This window comes from Spea bombifrons, chromosome 5 (assembly GCF_027358695.1).
Source record: "Spea bombifrons isolate aSpeBom1 chromosome 5, aSpeBom1.2.pri, whole genome shotgun sequence".
Lineage (NCBI taxonomy): Eukaryota > Metazoa > Chordata > Amphibia > Anura > Pelobatidae > Spea > Spea bombifrons.
Window position 1 is genome coordinate 103,498,290 of NC_071091.1, and position 21,117 is coordinate 103,519,406.

The following is a 21,117-nucleotide window of genomic DNA, read 5'->3' on the forward strand; positions in this document are numbered from 1 at the left end:
GGATAAGGGCAGGGGACGAGCGGCGCGGGGATAAGGGCAGGGGACGAGCGGCGCGGGGATAAGGGCAGGGGACGAGCGGCGCGGGGATAAGGGCAGGGGACGAGCGGCGCGGGGATAAGGGCAGGGGACGAGCGGCGCGGGGATAAGGGCAGGGGACGAGCGGCGCGGGGATAAGGGCAGGGGACGAGCGGCGTGGGGATAAGGGCAGGGGGATGAGCGGCGCGGGGGATAAGGGCAGGGGACGAGCGGCGCGGGGATAAGGGCAGGGGACGAGCGGCGCGAGGGATAAGGGCTGGGGGACGAGCGGCGTGGGGATAAGGGCAGGGGGAACGAGCGGCGCGGGGGATAAGGGCAGGGGGATGAGCGGCGCGGGGGATAAGGGCAGGGGACGAGCGGCGCGGGGATAAGGGCAGGGGACGAGCGGCGCGGGGATAAGGGCAGGGGGGCGATCGGCGCGGGGGATAAGGGCTGGGGGAGGAGCGGCGCGGGGGATAAGGGCTGGGTGACTCTGGCCTGTGACACTTCCTGATTTTAAGACATTCCCGCTCATGCAGACGCTGAGAAAAAGGAAGTCAAAAGGCCTGTATGAGGAAGCATCGCAGCGACTCCTTCCCAGAAGGGCTCTGCTGCGATCAAACATTCTGTGACGCATTAATAACCGAGACCGAGCAAACCGCACGCACGTCTTACTGCACAGGAGGAGCAGGCTACGGGAGCCCCCTGTACTCAAAGGGTTAAGAAACAAAATCTGCCGATGAGCGAGCCGGTGCGTTACCGGCCGGCCGGAGACCCCCGCTTCTACCTTTACAGAAAAAGGCATTGCAAAGCTTCCAACGCAATGTAACGGGCGCTCCAGCCACTATGTGCTCACGCATCACAGCATGACATCATCGGGTCTCTGTAATGGGTCTCTGTTCTCGTCTTCCACACATTGGCCTCTTTGCCCGCTGACGAGTTCTCACGCGTACGAGAGAAAGGCGTTCCTACTGAGTCCAATGGAAGCACTTTGTGGCCACGCAGACCGGGCCGCTAACGGGGCGATTCCTGCCTTTCCCTTTCCAGAGCCCGCTGCGTCCGACGAGCCGGTAACACCGCTGACCTGGTGGGAGGTGAACCCCGAAGGATACGTAAGCGGGGTATTTCTCTTAAACCTGAAGTATAGCTCTTCTTCATTATTTTCTTGAAAGGGGAAAATTTAAATACCGCCTTAAGGATCGTAGAAGAAATGCAAGCACACGGAAGCTGGCCAGGTCCGGCCCTTTATCACGCAGTCTGTCTCACACTTTATACTCATAAATTATATATTTATATTCCTTACAGACAAAATACTACGGCCGAGAAAACAAAGCGATCGCCGGTCTCAATCACACCGCTCCCCGGCGACAGCAGAAGGCGAGCGCCGGTCGGGGTCCCGTTTAATGATCGGGACGTTCATTCTGTGGGTTCCATGATGCATTTTCCTAAATAAACACGGAAACAGGTTCATAAACCGTCATAAAAGTTTGTTGGGAACACAAAGCGGGTACTGATAAGTTGTTGCCATGGAAACTGAAACATTGTTTTAGGCGATTAAGTTGTCTGAGGGAAGAATGAAATGACGCGCCTGCCAAGGGCTTGGTTCGTTTTGTATAAGTGGAACGGCACCTTAAAAGATCGCCGGGAGGTTTTTGTGGTGTCCATCTTTGCATTCCATGGGGGAGGGGGTTCTACAGAATCCCCTCATTTGCATTTTGCCCCAACCCCCCCCCGCTACTTTCCATGCCAGTGAATAGATCTCCCTGCCCATGATATACTCGCCTCCAGCTCCAGCGCTGCATCTTAACCAACGTCACAGCTCCGTGTGCAATAGGAACACTTTCCTGCCACTGACTGTCTGCTCCAAGAATGGTCAAACCACGGAGGAGTAAGGCAGCTGCAGCAGCAGGGCTGCATCTTCTACCTCTATCTTCTATCTTCTATCTTCTACCTCAGGTACGTATGTTCTCATACACATGGAGAATCGGTTTTATTTCTCCAAGCCGATTCTCCGCTTCTGTACGTTTCCCCTAAACCTCCGTCTCCATACAGAAAGCGCCTGTTTAAAAGCGCGCAGCGAATCAGGGATATGCAAAAAAAAACCTGTTTTTTTAAGCAGGATTTGGCATAAAAATCAGATTCTGCACCCCCTGGGGGCCAACGCTTTGATGTAGAACGGGCTGGAAGAAAGCTGCACCCCCCCCTAATTAAATCTAAAGCATAACTGATCAATATATAGAGTTCTACGGCAGCGAGCGGCTCTCTAAGGATGCGGACGCTATGTAGGTTAAATTACAACGATGCCGAGGGGGGGTATGGTGTAAGCTGGGTCACCACTTTGGGGGGAGCCGGGGTTATCGCCCGGGGGGGGAGCCGGGGTTACCGCCCGGGGGGGGAGCCGGGTGTTCATTAGGAGAGACTTCAAGGCACCTCGAGACCCTCAGCGACGTGAAATGTAATCAGCAAACGCGTTAATTGGGTCCTTCCAGCCGTCTGACAATCCCAGCTAAAGGAAGATCCGCGCATGCAGACTGTATGTAGGTTACCAGGTAGGGGGCTTTACCTACATTACACTAACCTGGGTCTTTTTTTTTTTTTTTTAAAGGCTACCAAAAACAACCAAAAAAAAAAATAAAAAACACGTAAAAGGCACAATAAATACAAGAAAATGATGCAAAAAATATGTTTTCAGGCAGCTGCACATCAGCCATTTGTTCTCGCTCTGTTATCTGACCCCCGATCTACCAAACACCCCGACTCCTTATCATACTGCCTGTGGGGAACAACAGAATGGCTCGGTCTTAATCAACTGGCTGGAAAGCCTCTGGATGAACAGACTTCGTTAGCATCGCCATAAAGCATCAGCTCAGTGTGGTGATTGAGCCGGGAAAATCACCCAAAATATCACATGACTGCCAGCGATGGCGGCTCCAGGTCACACACACACAGCACCCACGGCAAATACTGGAACCCCCGGGGGAAATCGGAGCAAAAAAGGCTGCGAAAGATCTTCTGCAAACAAATAAACAAAAATAACGGATCTCTCTCCCGGATACCAAACCGCAAACAGCGCAGGTTCATCCAAAAAAAATAAAAAATAGTTAAATATATGCGAGAAATTCATGTCAGAAAGGTATATTTGAAGTATATTCCCACTCATATTTCATGGTTTTTGTACAACGGGGCGACTGTGTAGAGGAAAGATCATTTTCCGCTGATTTCTTTGCTCGCGTGTGGATATCCGCGGGGGGCTCTGTCACCGTAACACCCCGGTTCATCTCGCTGCAATCCGGCCCTGAACCCGGGCATAGATTTAATGGAAACATAAGAAACAAACACTTCAACGCCGGGCTGCGGAGAATTGCAAAATATTTAGCATCAGAAGATAAATGTTTATTTAAAGGGGGCTTCGGTTTGGAGACGGAATATTTCCGCTCGCTGGTTCGGGGGGATTTCTAGCCGCTTGCCGACCCGGATCTCCCCGCAGATGTTATATCACATCATTATCAAAAAAAGGTCAAATTTTATGTCACATTTCAACCCCGATCACGATTTAAGGGCATTTCCTTTTTTTCAGTTGCTTTTGTTTTTTGTTTTTTTTAGAAGTTATTAAAGAAACGGGTTCCTTCAGATTGATTGTAATCCCCCCGCCGGGTCTCAGCCTGCTCTGCGGAGGGTTTCGCTGTGAAAGGCTCTGCGGATCAGCTCGGCTCTCACTGTTTATCTAAAGAATGGAAGGAAGCTTTAATTTACAGAAAGTAGTAGATAAGTGGAACAGCCTCCCAGCAGAAGTGGTAGAGGGTAATACAGTGAGGGTATTAAACATGCATGGGATAGATATACGGCTCCTGAGTCTAAGACGAGACCAACGACTGATTAATGTCTTTACAGCAGGAGAAACGGGCGACCAGCAGGGGGGGGGTTATAGCCAAGTCAATGAATGAACAAGAAAGCCCACCAAAGGGTTAAGTTTTTCTCGATTCTCCCCATTTCTGCCGTGGAGTAATCAGTGCGATCGTCTCTAGAGAATTCTGGAGAAATCACTGTCCCAGCACATCACGGACACGTAACACGGCAGCTACACGCAGAACCGCGTCCCAACACGCAGGACCGTAGCCGAGGGGCACGAGCGCGGGCTTTTCACCAGAGAAAGTATTCCGAGGAGTCCTCAACGCCACGGATCCCACCGCACGCCGAGCGAAGACCACTCCACAGCTTTACACGTCAAACACACCCGGAGTCCGTCGGGCATTCCTGATACTAAATGCGGCTGGCAGGTGTACCCGGCTCTCTACCAAACGCTTATAACAGTGTACAGTACATGCGCAGAACACGAGCTACAAACCCACCCGACCTCAAATGCATCATAACTATTCAATTTCTGTTATTTCCAAGACACTTTACACCCGGATACACATATATTATATAAAGGGCCATTGGAACACAGGAGTGATGGGAGTGATAAAGGGCCATTGGAACACAGGAGTGATGGGAGTGATAAAGGGCCATTGGAACACAGGAGTGATGGGAGTGATAAAGGGCCATTGGAACACAGGAGTGATGGGAGTGATAAAGGGCCATTGGAACACAGGAGTGATGGGGGTGATAAAGGGCCATTGGAACACAGGAGTGATGGGAGTGATAAAGGGCCATTGGAACACAGGAGTGATGGGAGTGATAAAGGAGTGATGGGAGTGATAAAGGCCTCTGTACGCCCATGAAGAGATTCCATTAAAAAGCAGCCGTTTCCAGCTACAATAGTCATTTCCAACATTAACCCCGTCTGCGCTGGAATTTCTGAGCCAATTCATGTTATTTTAATGGACAAAATCAGCATTTCTTCCCAAAACAAGAAAACTAAGTGACCCCAAACTTTTGAACGGTGGGATATACTCTACACGATGCGTCCGGTGTATAAACTCATAGATCGCTTGCTTCTGTTTATCGGACAGGAATGGCAAGATTTCTATGTCATCCATCACTAAAAAAAACTAAAGCAGCTGAAGAAAAAGGGGCTGCAGAATATATCTGTTCATTTGTCCTGAAAGCCTCGTATCCGCATCTATTCTGTCGGCTCTCTTCCCTCACACGACCTCTCCCCGCCATCAAGTCCAAACCCACCACCGTACGAGAGTCCCGCCGCTGACCCGATTAACTCCTGAGCACTGAGCGCCGCTGACTCCATCAAACAATCGGCAGCGGGGGCCGTGCCGGCAGCTGATTACACAGCGAGGACCAGTGACTCACGCTGAGGCGTCCCTTTAAATAAATATATATATAATCCCATGTGCATGCGCGCGGGTAAATAAATCCGTATGAGCGCGTACTCACAAAGTAGTTTCATACGCATTCGCTGTTTGCGGGGGGGGGGCTGTCGTGTTATTCAGAATTCTGCTGGGAACCCAATTATGTGACAAAGAAATTCACGGATAGGCTGTTGCCATAGAAACTGGAAAAAGCTTCGTAGAAGCGATCAGACCTTTAGGGGCAGGAATAAAAACACAGAAACGGCACAAAGAACAGAAAGCGGGGTGATGTACGGACCCCCGATCATCAATACTGTGCAACTATAAACCACCCCGCAGCATAAAGAGACCGAGGAGGCTTCCAGCGCAATGCGCTCGGAGAAACACAGAACGTAAGAAAGGAGGCAGCTCCACGTATCTACTACCCTCACAGTGAAGTAAACCCCCTTTCCGTTACACCCAAGCCCCGACCCTCTGGTTTTAGATGATGATCTCTGGTTCTAACGTTTCTCCTCCTTTGGAATAAACTGCCCCCCCCATACTTTGTTAATCCCCTTTCTGTATTTAAATGTTTCTATATCACCAGTCTGTATTTTAACCCATTATGCTGTAATACGCCTTCATACGTGGTGGATGGAGCCTATCAGGGATCGCATATGGAGAAAGATGAAGGCGGCCTGAAAACATTACGATGATTTAATTAAAGGGACACACCGAAACAGCCGGTGGGCAAGGAGAGGGGCCGACGCATACGAGGGGATACTGCATGGGAGTTTAAAGGGGCCGAGTCACATATCATTCTGATCTACCGGTTTGGAGACGGACCTAGTCTTATAAATCGAGCCACCCAAGTTCTTTATGGGGGGGGGGCAGGTAACCTTTAGGAGTAGTTGCAGCTCCCGATCGGCGGCATCGCCTGCGCTGCTCCTCGTTATTTTTGGCTACTGAAATCAATGGAAAGGCTTTCTGCGCGTATACGTATGTTAATAACCCTAAAACTCAACATGCAAGCTCCTACTTACCGATAGGGAGCCGAGGGGAGGAATAAGCCGCGCACGCACTAACAATGTACTAAGTCCGTGCTAACAACCCTCAGCCACCCATGTAAACAGAGCTCTTACCGCCAGCTGGAATTCCCCGCATGTTTGCTGCGGTCTGAGGACTTCGCACTGCGGGAGCCCACGGGGAGCAGCAAATAAAAACACAACGGGGAACGGCAAGCAGCGACAGCCCGCAGCCAAGCGATATACGGGGTGCTCTCACCCCCGATTGTGCATTTATTATAACATCTTCGCTCCAACAACATCCTAAACAGAGGAAAAGCTCGGATTGGTAAGAAAGGGCCAGACGGAGACGGCAGGGAAGGACTGGGGATGGCGTCATCGCGCCCACCAGCTGGACATGCGCAGCCGAAAGTTATGTTTTAATGCTCATGCCCGGTGTGCCAGTCCGAGCCCAGCCTCAGAGCTACCGGCGCCTCCATGTGACGAATGCTAATGGAAGCAACTTGGCCTACAAAAAAAAAAAAGGAGCTGCAGGGCAGGAGTCACCCGGGAACCCTCAATGTGTAAAAAACAATGCAAGCAAACATTATATATACTATACATGTTTGGAGTCGCTTAAAAATTTTCTTGTTCTTGAAAGAAATGCTGATTTTGTCCATTAAAATAACTTGAAATGGATCAGAAATCCAGCGCAGACGGGGTTAATGTTGTAAATTACTATTGTAGCTGGAAACGGCTGATTTTTAATGGAATCTCTTCATAGGCGCACAGAGGCCTTTATCACTCCCATCACTCCTGTGTTCCAATGGCCCTTTATCACTCCCATCACTCCTGTGTTCCAATGGCCCTTTATCACTCCCGTCACTCCTGTGTCCCAATGGCCCTTTATCACTCCCATCACTCCTGTGTTCCAATGGCCCTTTATCACTCCCATCACTCCTGTGTTCCAATGGCCCTTTATCACTCCCATCACTCCTGTGTTCCAATGGCCCTTTATCACTCCCATCACTCCTGTGTTCCAATGGCCCTTTATCACCCCCATCACTCCTGTGTTCCAATGGCACGTTGTGTTCGCTGATCCAAGTTTAAGTTTAAAAGTCTAATTCATGGTTAGAAAACCCTTTTGCGATTTATGTTACAGCAAGAAATGTCCTCGTTTTCCATGAAAACAGCCGGTGACCCCAAACTTTTGAGGGGTAGCGCAGGTAGTGATATTCCGAAGGCTTCCGTGCCCGGGGGGGGTGATTAATGATGCCGGGTGCTGGGGGTACGTCGCCCTGCGCTGGTGGTTAGAGGTCCTGTTAGTCAGAACATGTGGTTACGTATCAGCAGCGCTCTGACAGCTCAACATATTTCCCTTTCTCTGATATACGTGTAGAAACCTGCGCGGAGTAAGAGCGGCACGATCTGTAATTTCAGGTATGAAGAAGAAAAAAGAAAAAAAAAACCCCATCCACGTCATGTGCAGATATTACAAAAAATAACACAAATTCCTGTCCTTTTCACACAGAAACACCGGGGGATTAGTACTTTCTCCCTCACCGCTGGACTCGGGTCTGTGTTTCATTATGTGCTGTACGGAGTTCACCAAACCCGGTTTTATCTCATTTTCCCCCAATAATCTCCCTTTATCTGCAGACCCAGAGGCGGCCATCGCTGTCAGTCATGTGATATTTTGGGTGACTTTCCCGGCTCTAACACCACACTGAGCTGATGCTTTATGGCAATGCTTACGAAGTCCGTTCCTCCATAGACATTCATTAGTCACAGGGTCCAGCTGGGTAATTGAGACTGAGCTGTTCTATTGTTTCCCGCGGGCAGTATGATAAGGAGTCGGGGTGTGTGTATAGTAGTTTGGATAAAAAAAACACGGTGGGAGATCCCCTTTAAGGTCTCGAATAGCACAGTAATTAGTATAGTTTTTTCTTCCACTTTCCCCCTTTTTTGTTAAACAGAAAATATATATTATTAGGATCTTGAAAACTAATTTTTATATATAAAAAAAAAAAAAAATCAGAGCTCTAAAGGATTATAAAATAAAATGGAAAAAAGTTAAAGCTATAGAGTACACATTAACTTCCCATTTCAGGAGACGGGGGGGGGTTTATCCTATATAAGGACAGTATAGCTTCTTCATTTCTCCTCAGACACAATACATAATCCATACGAGATTTATTCATTAACCCACGAGTAGCTTCGGTATTTACAAGCGCATTCCCCGGATCACAACGTGACGCCAGACACGTATGTTAACGTGAACACGAGGAATTGGGAGCGGACAGCGGGCCGCACTCCTACGATCTCAGCGAGGAACCCCAACGAGTGGCAGCACACGGGGTTTGGAAGAACCTGTTAAAGGGACCCTCCACCCATTATATACCCTTCAATCCCTTTAAATGATTACCTTCTCCCCCCTTGCAAACACAGAGGGATTTAGCAGAATCCCCCCCCCGCTGGAAAGAGTTTCAGGGGGTCATAGACGACCGGCACACAAAGCGGTCCCATTGATTCCAATCGTAGATATCTGCATCATATTCCATTCCAGACAGAGACCACCAGAGGACAAAGATGCTTGTTAGAGGGGTCTAACACCATATATATATATATATAAAAATAAATATATTCATATAAAATCATTCCGCACAAGATATTATCTCCCCATCACTGTGCATTAACCGCTAAGTCATTATACCGGGTACTCCGGTCTTACAGAGAAACGCAGCCAGGACCAGACAAAGAATAAAAATTAAACAAAAACCCTAAATATTAAACACAGCGCTGTTACCGATCACAAACAAAGCCAGCAAGAGAAGCCAACCCGGCGGATCGCTGCCTGCCGGTCATAAAGCCGGGTCACCAAAAAAAGCTTGTTTTTATGCTTCCGTGACACATCATCACATGTAAAGAAAGCACACGGAGGATATATATATATACACACACACACACTTGTATCGTCGGATTAGGGAGGAACGTACGGCTGCGGTTGCTTAATAGGTAAATAGCTCTAGCGTGCAGAGGAACGGCCGCCGGCCGACGCTGTAATAACCACCAGAAATAATAGGTTGTGTTTACACAGCGTCTTTCAATTAGCATGCATGGCGGGCTCTCAAAGGCAGAGAGGCTTCCCGACCTGTAATCGGGTAATAATAAGGCAGAGATCACACGGGAGCCGGCATCAGGACACGGCAAGCCCCAAAAGCCACCGCCGCTGGTCTGCGCTTCATCCGTGTCAACGACTCCTCCAAGGTGAAGGAATAAACACATCCGTTCTATCAGAAAACGGCTCGCGACGCGTTAATCCGACCCTTTCACTGCCACGCGACAACAGTTTTCAGGTCAACGGATATTGATAGCCAATGAGCTTTACGCGCCCCATCCTAAAGTGATATGTCCGTCGATTTAAGGGTTAAACGGCACAGACGCTTATTTATGACTCGTATGAATGTGAACGCGCAGCATCGGGGATCTGGAATGCTGAAACAGTTAAATATATATGGGGGGGCTGGTGATGGCTAGATGGTCATGTTAACCCTCTCGGTACAACCCTCCCAGAGGCGAGCCCAACAGACAGCGGAAGTTTGGCCATTGACAGGTTAACGAGGAAGACATTTAAAAAAAAAAAAAAAAGAAAGCAAAAATGAAAGAGAAATGGTGTAGGTGTGGGTGAGCATTGCGGGGGGGGGGTCGTGTGATTTACGGAAGAAGCTTCTTGGGGGGGCCGTCTGCAGAAGCCAAGGTCACAGCGAGAAATGAATCCCCCCCCCAGAAACCGGAGAATGCAATGGCTGGCGGAGAGCGTGAAAGGTGAGGAGGGCCGCCATCTAAATGAATGCAGGGTCGAGGGGTGAGAGGTAATGAAAGCCTAATTACGGCAGCAAGTTCCCAGCTCAAGAGGTGGATGGTGGGAAGGAGCGACACGAAAGGAGAAGTGAACAGCAAAGAAGGAACCAGCAGAAGATAGGATGTGATCAGCACCAGGCCAATAAATCTCAAAAGGGGAAGAACTGAAATACACCGACGGCTCACCGACAGCTCACGGGCAGTTATTATGGGGGTGTAAGAGAGCTGGGTTGAATAAATTCAGAAGTGACAGCTTTGGATCAGGAGGGATTAGGGAAGTGGAGGCTTTTGGGGAGGGAACCAGCTAGAGGAGACCAAAAAACAGTAATGGGTAACATCAGGGTGAAAAACGAAGGAACAGTGAGATGAGGAACATGGGGAGGAAAAGGTGACCCAAGTGATCCATCCGAGACGGAGCTGGTCCTGGGTCCGGCGGTGGAGGAGATGGGGGGGGGAGAACCCCTAGGATTTCCACTGAAGAGGAAAGGGCAGAATGATGAATAGCGAGGGGAGTAGGAGGGTATGAAGCAGGGGTAAAGGTGGTCAGAGGAGACATGCCTCGGGCAGAAACAGGCTATGTTGCCAGAGTTAAGTGCCGGTGATGGGCCATAGCGAAGAGACGTGGTGGACATGCACTGACATGATGGAGCGCACATACCTATACTTTAACAAAGGAGGGCCAGGGGGCCATAGAAACATAGAATTTCACGGCAGATCTGCGGGAGGGCAGGGGAAACATTGTGGTGAAGAGATGTAAGATGGCGTGAAAGGTTTGGGGTAAAAGCTTTTCGGAGGTCATTAAGAGAGGCAGAAATGCGGATGGGGACACAGGTTAGGATGGTGGAAGGACCTGTTGATTAGGAAGGGTGGATTCAAAAGTGACTCCAGGGGCGAAGCTGCCGGAAGGTGATGACGATGGCAGAAGTGAAGATGAGGAAGGTGTCAGAGGTGGGACAGTGCAAGGGGGGAGGATGAGGATGGTGTCTGAGGAGATGATGGTGCCAGGGGTGGTGATGATTAAGGTAGGAAGGGACCCCAGGTGAGGAGCTCTGATTGTGGACTGATGGGGTGAGAAGTGAAGCTAGTGGGGGGGTGAAGCTGGTGAGGGGGAGAGGTGAGGCTGAAGGGGGGGGCTGAGGACACGGAATCTAGCAGCGCTGAGGGCGGATAGGTGCAGAACACCATTATTTGGGCAGCCATGAGGCATGATTACAGCCATAGGTATGAGGGAATGGCTGAGCAACAAGCCAAAACTGCACAGTCTGTGTGGTCAGAAGGCATTTGCCTGCGCGCTCCGAAGCCCCTCTCCCTCTACAGTCCCCGAGGTGTCCCCTCACCTGATGGAGCGGCCCGGACGGGGAGGCAGGGTCCTGGGGCCTAGTGCCGCTGCAGCATCTCCATTCACTGCTTCCTCCTCATTGAAGCTCCCGGCTCTGACACACACTGCAGCAAGTGGGGGCGGGGCACACACATCCCACTTCCCTCCCACACCGTCAGACTCCGCCTTCCCGACGCTCACAGGAAAAGGTGGGCGGATGGCGGCAACTGCAGTGGCTCTCCGGCTTAGCGCACGACTTCCGGCGGACATCTTGTGATTGGCAGTGAAGGTGGAGACTACCAATCTCGAGCGGCTAAGTGAAAGAAGTGAAGCTGGCGCGGCCATATTGTGAAGGGCATATAAATAAATATTGAAGAATGCTTTGAATTGGACCATCTGATCACCTTACAATCAAATCTTTCAGCTGTACAAGCCCTGAGGCCGCAGCCTGCTTATGTTATATGTGCATGTACCATATACAGTTCTGGTGTTTTGGTATACATACAATGTACTGTATGTGATATGTGTGTAATATGTTATATACGGTATTTATATATTTTCACGTATTTCTTCTCTCCGCAGGATGGCGGTTAATAATTAGAGACAGGGCCCTTAACATATGGATTTGAAGTCATTGTCTGTGTGCAGAGAAATGACATATTTCATGAAAAGGGTGATTTTAGGGTGACAGACGTTACCTAACCGTCTTTGGACAATTTTGTTTTATAACAATGTTATTATTTATTTATGGATTTATGTAGCGCCATCATATTCCGCAGCGCTGTACAATGGGCAGTGTACAGCCTATTACCTTTTCTTAACCCCATCACTTGTACAGTACGCAAAGATGTCAATTTCCAGAAACTAAAGGGTCGTAGTCGAGCTTTAAGGAAATGAAGAATTTCACCTTGCCCCAAACAGTCTCATAGTGCCAATCACTGGGCATGCGCACAGAAGTCTCATTATACCCCCTGGGGTCCAGTGCTGGCCCAAGGCAAATACAAATAAAAACCATGAATTATAAAGTAACCCTGAGCCACGTGTGACATTTAGTTTGTGACATGACTGCTTCGTGTGGGTAATTATTCTCCTGCCCTATAAAATTATTCTAATTCTTCACAGCCCCTGCCGCTGGAAAAGCGCACAACCGTCAGGCTCAGGAACACGTCTTCATTCTTCTGGCCTTTATGGAGAATAAATGGTTTGCAATATCTATAAATACCAGACAGATGGTATATTTTATTTGTTTTTAACTCCTAAAGTCCAATGACGTGCCAGGCACGTCACGGAAAAACGGTCAGCTAACGATCGAGGTCGAGGCATTCAGCAACACCGAAAACTGCAGCAATATGGTGTGTGTGTAAGTATGTTACTATGTGTGTGGGTTTGTTAGTGTATGCGTGTGTGAGTATATTAGCGTGTGTGTAAGTACTGCTGTGTTAGAGTCAGTGTGTGTATTTTATATAGATATAATACATAAACTTTCTAGGCTCCCTCCTTGTGGGAGGCTGCTGTCGGTGGGCGGTGCCACTGATGTCACGAGAAAAAAAGCCCTTGTTAATGGAGCAGTGGGCGTGGAAAGGGGCGTGTTCCCACGACAGGCAGTTTCCCCTTGGTGACCCGGAGACCCTGAAAAGCGGCACTTCACCCGGAGTCTCCGGCCAAAGAATGTTCCCGGGTACGCTTCCACTGGCCGAACTTCACTTTTCCTTTAGAAGATACAATTTTCTCTGAAGTCTTCTATACAGATTTAACCCCTTCCAGTAGACTATTATATATTATTATTATTATTATGTTTTATTTATATAGCGCCAACAATTTACATTGAAACAAATGGACGTGGAGTGAGGTGGGGAGTCTATGAGGATTTATAGAATACATTTAGTTTTTGCACCAACAAAAATAATCTGCAAATATTCATTAATAATAATTATGAGTAACAGGTACATGTATTAACTTCTCAAATATTTAACTATTTCATTCCCGAAGCCGTCAGCAGTGCAAGCGAGGTTTCAGGATTAGCGGGCGCTCTGGAGCAGAGAGGTACGGAGCTAGGAGCCGGTGATTTATAGTTCAATCACAACTGGTTCCAAATCATATAAAACTCATAACTGGAGCCGGCTCGGACCGGGCGACCCCAATGCGTTTCTCTGACCCGTACCATGAGCAGAAATCCCTGCGTGAGAACAGAAGCAGAGGAGGACTTTGGCTTTTTTTTATTATACACTATTATTACACTCTATTATTATACATATATATTATTATCACTCATAACCTCCGCCATGATCTCACAGCGCCTGCGCATGATCTGTAATGCATACAGACACCCCTGAAATCCCCCTGTCTTACATTGGGATGTATTCACTAAGGAGGGAAGAGAGTTCACTATGCATTATGATGGGTTGTGAGCTTCTGCTGCAAGCAGAGCTTGGCTGGCCCTGTATAATGTATAAATAAATCCAGTGACACATCCTCATACCTTGGAACTCTCTATATGAGCTGACCCAGAGAATCTTGAATTATTAACCCTTTAATAATAACATGACAGATCTACTAAGTTTTATTTAACCTACTAAAGGTTGCAATTCATTTTCTAAGCCACATTCCCGGGAAGTGAGGGGGCTCCGGGCTTCAATATAGGGGACGTAAATCAGATGATCTCTACTTACTGACAAGTCATCATCTTCATAAGCACAGTCGTTTAGGTTTTGGTAGATTGCATGAGAGACGGAGACGAATGTACATTTAAAGAGATCACGTAGCTGTCATATGCATTAAAGTGATGGCCGGAGGGTCCCTGTAATATAAGTCTGCCCCGGACAGATCAGATCCATTTACTAGGTTACATTGGCCCAGCGGGAATTTGGATTAACATGTTAAGTGCCATAGGGACAGCGAAATATACTGCACCCCCTCGTAAAGCCTTTAAAAGTAGCTTCATATTTAATTTTTAGACAGCTTAATTGTGCAAAAGGAGGCAGAGTACCGCAGCTGTGTGTAGGAGGCTTCGTGTCTGTCTCAGCCGAAAGAGGCGAATGCAGAAGCCCACCACGCGATTATGAGGAAAAGGGGGCCAAACAGACATTTAAAGGGACAGCTCGGCTACCATATGCATTCGTGGCTATAATAACCGCAGCGTCCCTTTAAAACACTTTAAAAAAAAGTGTTCCCTGGTCAGCAGAGCTCACACTCTACAGAAACGCGGATGGAGTTTGCGGAAGGGATTGAATTGTGCGGCAGGCAGGTGATAAAAGGGCCGAGGCTTCTGGACTTCTACGGCGAACATTCAGCACTCCTAAGCCGTCTGTGGAAACCGGCGCTCTAGAAATGCCTGGAAAAAAAATCACAGTGAGCAGTCAGGCGCGCTGCTCGATCAGCCCGCGGCCTCCGGAGCGTCTCTGTTTATTTGATAAAGAAGCGCTGACTGCGGAATAAGCCTGTCTATCTGTTCCAGAGCCGCACGTGACGCTGTATTTAGTGCTGCCTGCGGTTATTACGGTTTTTGTGTTTACGGCAGACTGCATTGCCTTCCACTTTAAAAGAGAAAGCGCAACTTATGAAAGCCGGCCATTAGGGCTACCTTAACCCCTTCATGCCCAGGCTTGCTTTTTAGCGTAAATGCCTGTTCTGTATATGTACGCAGGCCCGGGCCGGCCATATCTGCGAGAGCGTTAAACTGCAGCACTATTTTATAGTAATAAATTTGTTATGGAGGGGAGGTTTTTGCGCTGTGTAGTGAAATGCACATTAATACGGTTGACTAGCCATTTACGGCTATAGCCCCATATTCATACGGAGCCCCCCAAAAGTTTATCACCTAGAAGGGGTCCTACCGACAAAATAAACAATAACAACAAGAAACAATAATCTTATTTGGGAACTTTCTGGGTATACCGGACCAATATTCCATTATGCACCGCTATAAAGGATTGGGGGGGGGGGTGACACTTATCTCTGCTTTGGGGGACGGCGCCCCAAAGATGGTACTGTCCTGTATGAGTCGAGACAGTTGTGAGGTATGACACCGGTAAATAGATTTTTTTTGTCCACTAGCTATGGTTACCGCACGGGGCATCGTTCTCAACACTGGCTCTAGAACATTATAAAGTAGCTACTAATATCACGCCAAACATGGGAGCGCACGTATTTAACCGTATGAGACACACATACTATTTTATATTATTATTAGAAATCCTAATATATGTAGAGAATATTATCTCATACAAAAATGTGAAAAAAAATGTGCCAAGTAAGCAGTCCGAGAATTGGTTTTATCCCTGAAAAGCTCTGGCCGTCCCATAATATCATCGCTAGTCCCATGTCAGGTGTGATTGTAACCAAGACATAAAAATGTAAATTAAAATAAAATAAAGAAATGAGAAAAAATATATAGAATAAAGGGCCTGGGTTTTGTTTGTGGAAAATGCTTCGGTGTGGATAATTCTGTTGCGTCGCCATTGATTACGTGCGAGATCAATGTGTTTACTCGATCCATACGCTCGCTGCCTGATGGCTAATACCCCCTTTGGTATACTCAGCGCTAAGCAGAGCCGGCCAGCCTAAATTATTCATCACCCAGGGCTGCTTCGGCAAGCAGACGGGATCCTAGCTGCTTTCTAATAATCTTACGGAATCGATCAATTCAGAGGAAAGCGTAGACATGGTATATAAAATAGTATATTAGAAAGAAAAGCTGATTTCTCTAGATTTTAAGCTCAAAATGGTTACGTTATACACTACTTGTTATGTCTGTTTGTCTGTTGTACAGCGCTGTGGAATCTGAAGGCGCTATAGAAATCAATAAATAATAATTACTTATTCTCTCTTTTTTTTCTGCGTCTCCTCATTCATTATTTTGTTTTCTTACAACCCCCAGGAAAAATACAGCAAACCTAAGAAAAAAATCAATACGTAACGGCTGTCTCAGCAGACAGACACTTCTATTATCATCATTATTTATTTAGGAAGCGGAGGATCCTGGCCTATAGACGCCAGAGCTTACAATCTAAAGGGAGGGGAGTACCTGATACCCAAGAGTTAATATCGTTTAGGGCGATGCTGACAACGTTCATATAAGAACCATAAAAATGATCCAGTCATGTTGGAAAAATGTTTAGAAGTGTCCCCTGTTGAAGCAAAACAAGTAAAAGTCCCAGAGTATTTAAATTAAGGTCTCTTGGGGGGGGTTACCCTGCCCTTACCCCCTCTGGCAGACCTCCTTCTTCAATGTGGGAACATATGGGGTAATTGCAGATATCAAAACCCCCATGCAAGCTACAACATAACTGTTCTAAAAAACACTTTTTAATAAAAAAAATATATATATTAAAGTTAAGTTTGGAAAATTCAAGACATAAGAAGAGTTAACTCAAGATTATCCCGGGTATTCATTACGGAAACATTCTAAGGCACAAGATCTGCAGGATTCTACTAATCCGGAACGTTAACAAAAACAGCAACTTTGTTGCCAGGCCACAGGGAGGATACATGCGCGGTAACATAGGTGGAGATTTGAGATGTGAGGGCCAAGCAGGGCCAAGCAGGGCCAGCTGGGTTCAGAGCTACACTTGGTCTAGCGTGGTGCGTCTGCAAACATCTGTCATCAAGAGTAGGGATTGTCCATCTACCTGGAACCGTACGGGTTTTGGACGTCAGAGGAAAGCTTGACAGATTCATCGTGTCCTTCTAACGGCACGGAGATTTTATATTTTGGGTGTTTTTTTCAGGGGGTTAGGATTGAAGACACCACCGTTGTTGCCATATTTTTTTTAGATTTTTCATATCCCAACGCTGTCAATGAGAGGCTAATATTTGGCTCTAATACAGAGTGTAGAACGCTGTTAGTTCCTCTCCAAGCTCTTAAACTACTCTTGTATTGATGTTAAATAAATGTATTCACGTAGTTTCTTGTTGAAAACCTTTCCGCGAAGCCTCTCATATAGTTCTGCTCTGCTCTGGCTGCCTGCCAGTTTTTGACCCCCCAGTCCACCGAATCCCACATTTGCTTGAATGTCTTCTGGTTTACAGCGGACTGGGACTGGTGGTAGGAGGCCAGACTGCTGTGATTTAATACATATAGGAGGAGGGCTCTGTTGCTAAGCAGCTCAATAAATGCTTTATAAAGTAACAGAGTGTTAAGGACATAGATAAAATGGCTGATTTTACTTCTCGGCTCCGGCTACCCGGACGCGGCCAGAACTGCACACTGACGTCGGTGGGCGGTCCCGCTGACATCGGTGGGGAACACCCCCATGTAAAGGAAAAATGGGCGGGGAGCGGGGCGTGTCAGGACCCCGCTCCCGTGACCCGGAGGATTCGGGTCTTGAAACGGAGGAGCAGTGCTCACCTGGCAATCTCCAGCTCAAACCTGGAGAGTTCCCAGGTATACTGATACGTCACGTATCTGGTGATATTATATGAGGTGGGCAGCATCTTTAAAGATGAGCAGGAACTCAAAATTCCTAATAGACAAAGTACAGAGACGGCCAAGGTGGTCTTACGGTAGGATTTAAGATTTCATCATTAAAATCTGACTTTTTTTTTTCTTTTAGCTTATCAGGAAAGATCTCAATACGTTCGGCTCAGAAACATTTAAATACTTAAAGCGATTTAATAGAGTAAAGGAGGGACGTTTATTTCAAAGGAGGAGAAATGTTAGAACAAGAGACCATCATCTAAAACTAGAGGGTCAGAGGCTTAGATGAAATGTAAGGAACTTTTACTTTACTGAGAGGGTGGTAGATAAGTGGAACAGCCTCCCAGCAGAAGTGGTAGAAGGTAATACAGGGAGGGTATTAAACATGCATGGGACAGGCATACGGCTCCTGAATCTAAGACGAGACCAACGACTGATTAAGGTCTGAGTCTTTAAAGCAGGAGAAACGGGCGACTAGACGGGAAGAACGCGATCCACCCAATTTAACACGTCTTAAACCAAATGTAGCATCAGAAACATTCCTAATACCGTCTAATGTCACAAGGTGCTGCAGTTTAATATCGGGGATCCCTTCACACTATACGGCCATAAATCACTTAGCCTGCCACCATGTCAAACTACCCCAATATGGCGAGTCCTATCACATTTTTCACCAAATCTGGGGTAGTTTGACGTAGTGGCGGGTGAAGCGATATATGGCATAAAGTGTGACGGGATCCCCAATATTTATTCGCTGGGCATGTGTTGAATTCTTGCTTTGTTTTGTGGATTTATTGGCCATTGTTATTCAAACCCAGGAATCTGAATAAGTGGCGATCCCACTTAAGTCAGGACAGTTGGAAGGTATGATTATTGGGCGCAGGGATATATATATATATTATTTCCGAGTTGTACTTTTAAGCATCTCCGAAACCAGAAGCTGACATTCTCTTTCTTTAACGAAACTAAAACCACCATCCAAAGCCAAGAGCAACAGACAGAGAACCGCAGTCTGCGATCACTTGGTGCCAAAACCAAACCAAGCAGCCTTTCTGGAATAAAGAGAATCGTCGGGAGCACAGAAACCGTGAAAAGAATCAAAAGAATGCAAAAAGAAATCGGGCCGTACGTCTGTCTCAGGGGGGACACGGCAGCCATCATGCGGGGCGGACATGATACACACTACATGCACAATATGTCTTTAACGCATACGATGCTCTTGCCCCCTTTAACTTGTCGTTTTGCCCCCTTGGAAATGTGCGTGTGGCATACTTGTGTCGGGCAGTACAGAATGCGTACAGACGATGCATGCATACTGCCGACCGTATGATGGACGTTCATCGGATCGGTTTTATGTTTCATTTTGGACAATAACGTTTAATCAGCGAGATTCCTGCATATTCTGTCCTAGGAGTTTAGTTGTTAGACTTGTGGTTAACCCCCGAGCTCCCGCCCAGCCACAGAGTATGTGTGGGTAGGTTAGTGTGAGCGTCTGGATGTCTGTGGGTGTTAGTGTGAGTGTCTGGGTGCATGTGTGTATGTATGTATGTATGTATGTATGTGTAGGTAGGTTAGTGTGAGCGTCTGGGTGTCTGTGGGTGTTCGTGTGAGTGTCTGGGTGCATGTGTGTATGTATGTGTGTATGTATGTATGTATGTGTAGGTAGGTAAGTGTGAGCGTCTGGATGTCTGTGGGTGTTAGTGTGAGTGTCTGGGTGCATGTATGTGTGTATGTATGTGTAGGTGGGTTAGTGTGAGCGTCTGGATGTCTGTGGGTGTTAGTGTGAGTGTCTGGGTGTATGTATGTATGTGTGTATGTGTAGGTAGGTTAGTGTGAGCATCTGGGTGTCTGTGGGTGTTCGTGTGAGTGTCTGGGTGCATGTGTGTATGTATGAATGTATGTGTGGGTTAGTGTGAGCGTCTGGATGTCTGTGGGTGTTAGTGTGAGTGTCTGGGTGTATGTATGTATGTGTGTATGTGTAGGTAGGTTAGTGTGAGCGTCTGGATGTCTGTGGGTGTTAGTGTGAGTGTCTGGGTGTATGTATGTATGTGTGTATGTGTAGGTAGGTTAGTGTGAGCATCTGGGTGTCTGTGGGTGTTCGTGTGAGTGTCTGGGTGCATGTGTGTATGTATGAATGTATGTGTGGGTAGGTTAGTGTGAGTTTCTGGATGTCTGTGCGTGTTAGTATGAGTGTCTGGGTGCATGCGTGTTTGTATGTATATATGTATGTATGTATGTATGTGTGGGTAGGTTAGTGTGAGTGTCTGGATGTCTGTGTGAGTGTCTGTTTGCGTTAGTGTGTGTGTCTGGGTGTATTAGCATGTGTGTCCCTCCTGACATCCATCATACAGGGATACATTACATCCTATTCTCAGAGCCGTATTATAATCCAAAACCTTGAAATTTCACCCAAGCACCATGTGACGTAACTTTGGCCTCGCTGGACGGCTTCGTCTGAATTCACCACCCAAGTCAAATAACCAAACGTTGGAGACGGCCCCACTTTGCCTGAATGCAGTGAATGCTATGCCTCTGCGCTCATGGGATTTAACCCCTTCCCTGCTTCAGGGGTCACTTGGGCAACAGGGCTTCTAAAAGCAAGATAATTTGACTATATAAAGAAAAGGTTAGGAAAAGTTACCAATAGACAGAGATTGCAGAAATGACATCATGGATCCGTTGGGGGCAAATATAAAAGCCCTATAGATATGCAAAAAAAAGGGTTTACAGAAAACTGTATTTTCCCTTTTTTAGTGCATTTTTTCCAACTGATAATCTGTGGTTGGGGTAAAAGCAGAAGCTCGTCATTCCGTCTGTTTATTGCCAGTCTGTGCCCTTCGACCGAGCGCGGGGACGGGCTGCATGCGCAACGCGCCCTCCGGGGCCCGAGTCGGGACAAAGCACTTCATCCTTCATTAAACTTTTTGTGCAGATTTACTGAGCAAAAGAACAGAGATTTCAAAATAAAAAGCCATGTCCGGCGGAGGGGAAATGGGGCCGACGCGCGGGTTTGACATGTAACGTTTACACAACAGAGCGTACGCGGGGATTACGTAATCGGGGGAAATTGCAGAAAAAAAGAGCCGGCGGTCTCAACTGAAATTGAAGATTTTTTTTCTTTTCTCGATGGTAAATGCAGTAGGTTTGGGGGAAAATTCTACGCAAACAGAAGATATGCCGGCAACGTAAGAGAGACGGGTGAACTTTTATTAGACTTTTCTACGAATCAACAAACATTGGGTATCAGTAGACTTCGTCCCGAAGGGTCCGGCGCATGCC

At 47.3% G+C, this 21,117-nt stretch overlaps 1 protein-coding gene across 5 annotated transcripts in view; it reads right to left on the bottom strand.

Annotated features, from left to right (window-relative positions):
* Nucleotides 1-11,562, bottom strand: part of CYRIB (CYFIP related Rac1 interactor B) — a 37,587-nt gene extending 26,025 nt beyond the window's left edge. For 3 of the 5 annotated variants that reach the window (XM_053466241.1, XM_053466240.1, XM_053466242.1), the window contains exon 1: nucleotides 11,443-11,562. The gene's annotated coding sequence lies outside the window, so the exon portion shown is untranslated. The remainder of the gene's footprint in view (nucleotides 1-11,442) is intronic. The other 2 variants (XM_053466243.1, XM_053466247.1) reach the window with 1 other exon arrangement.
* Nucleotides 11,563-21,117: the final 9,555 nt, after the last annotated feature.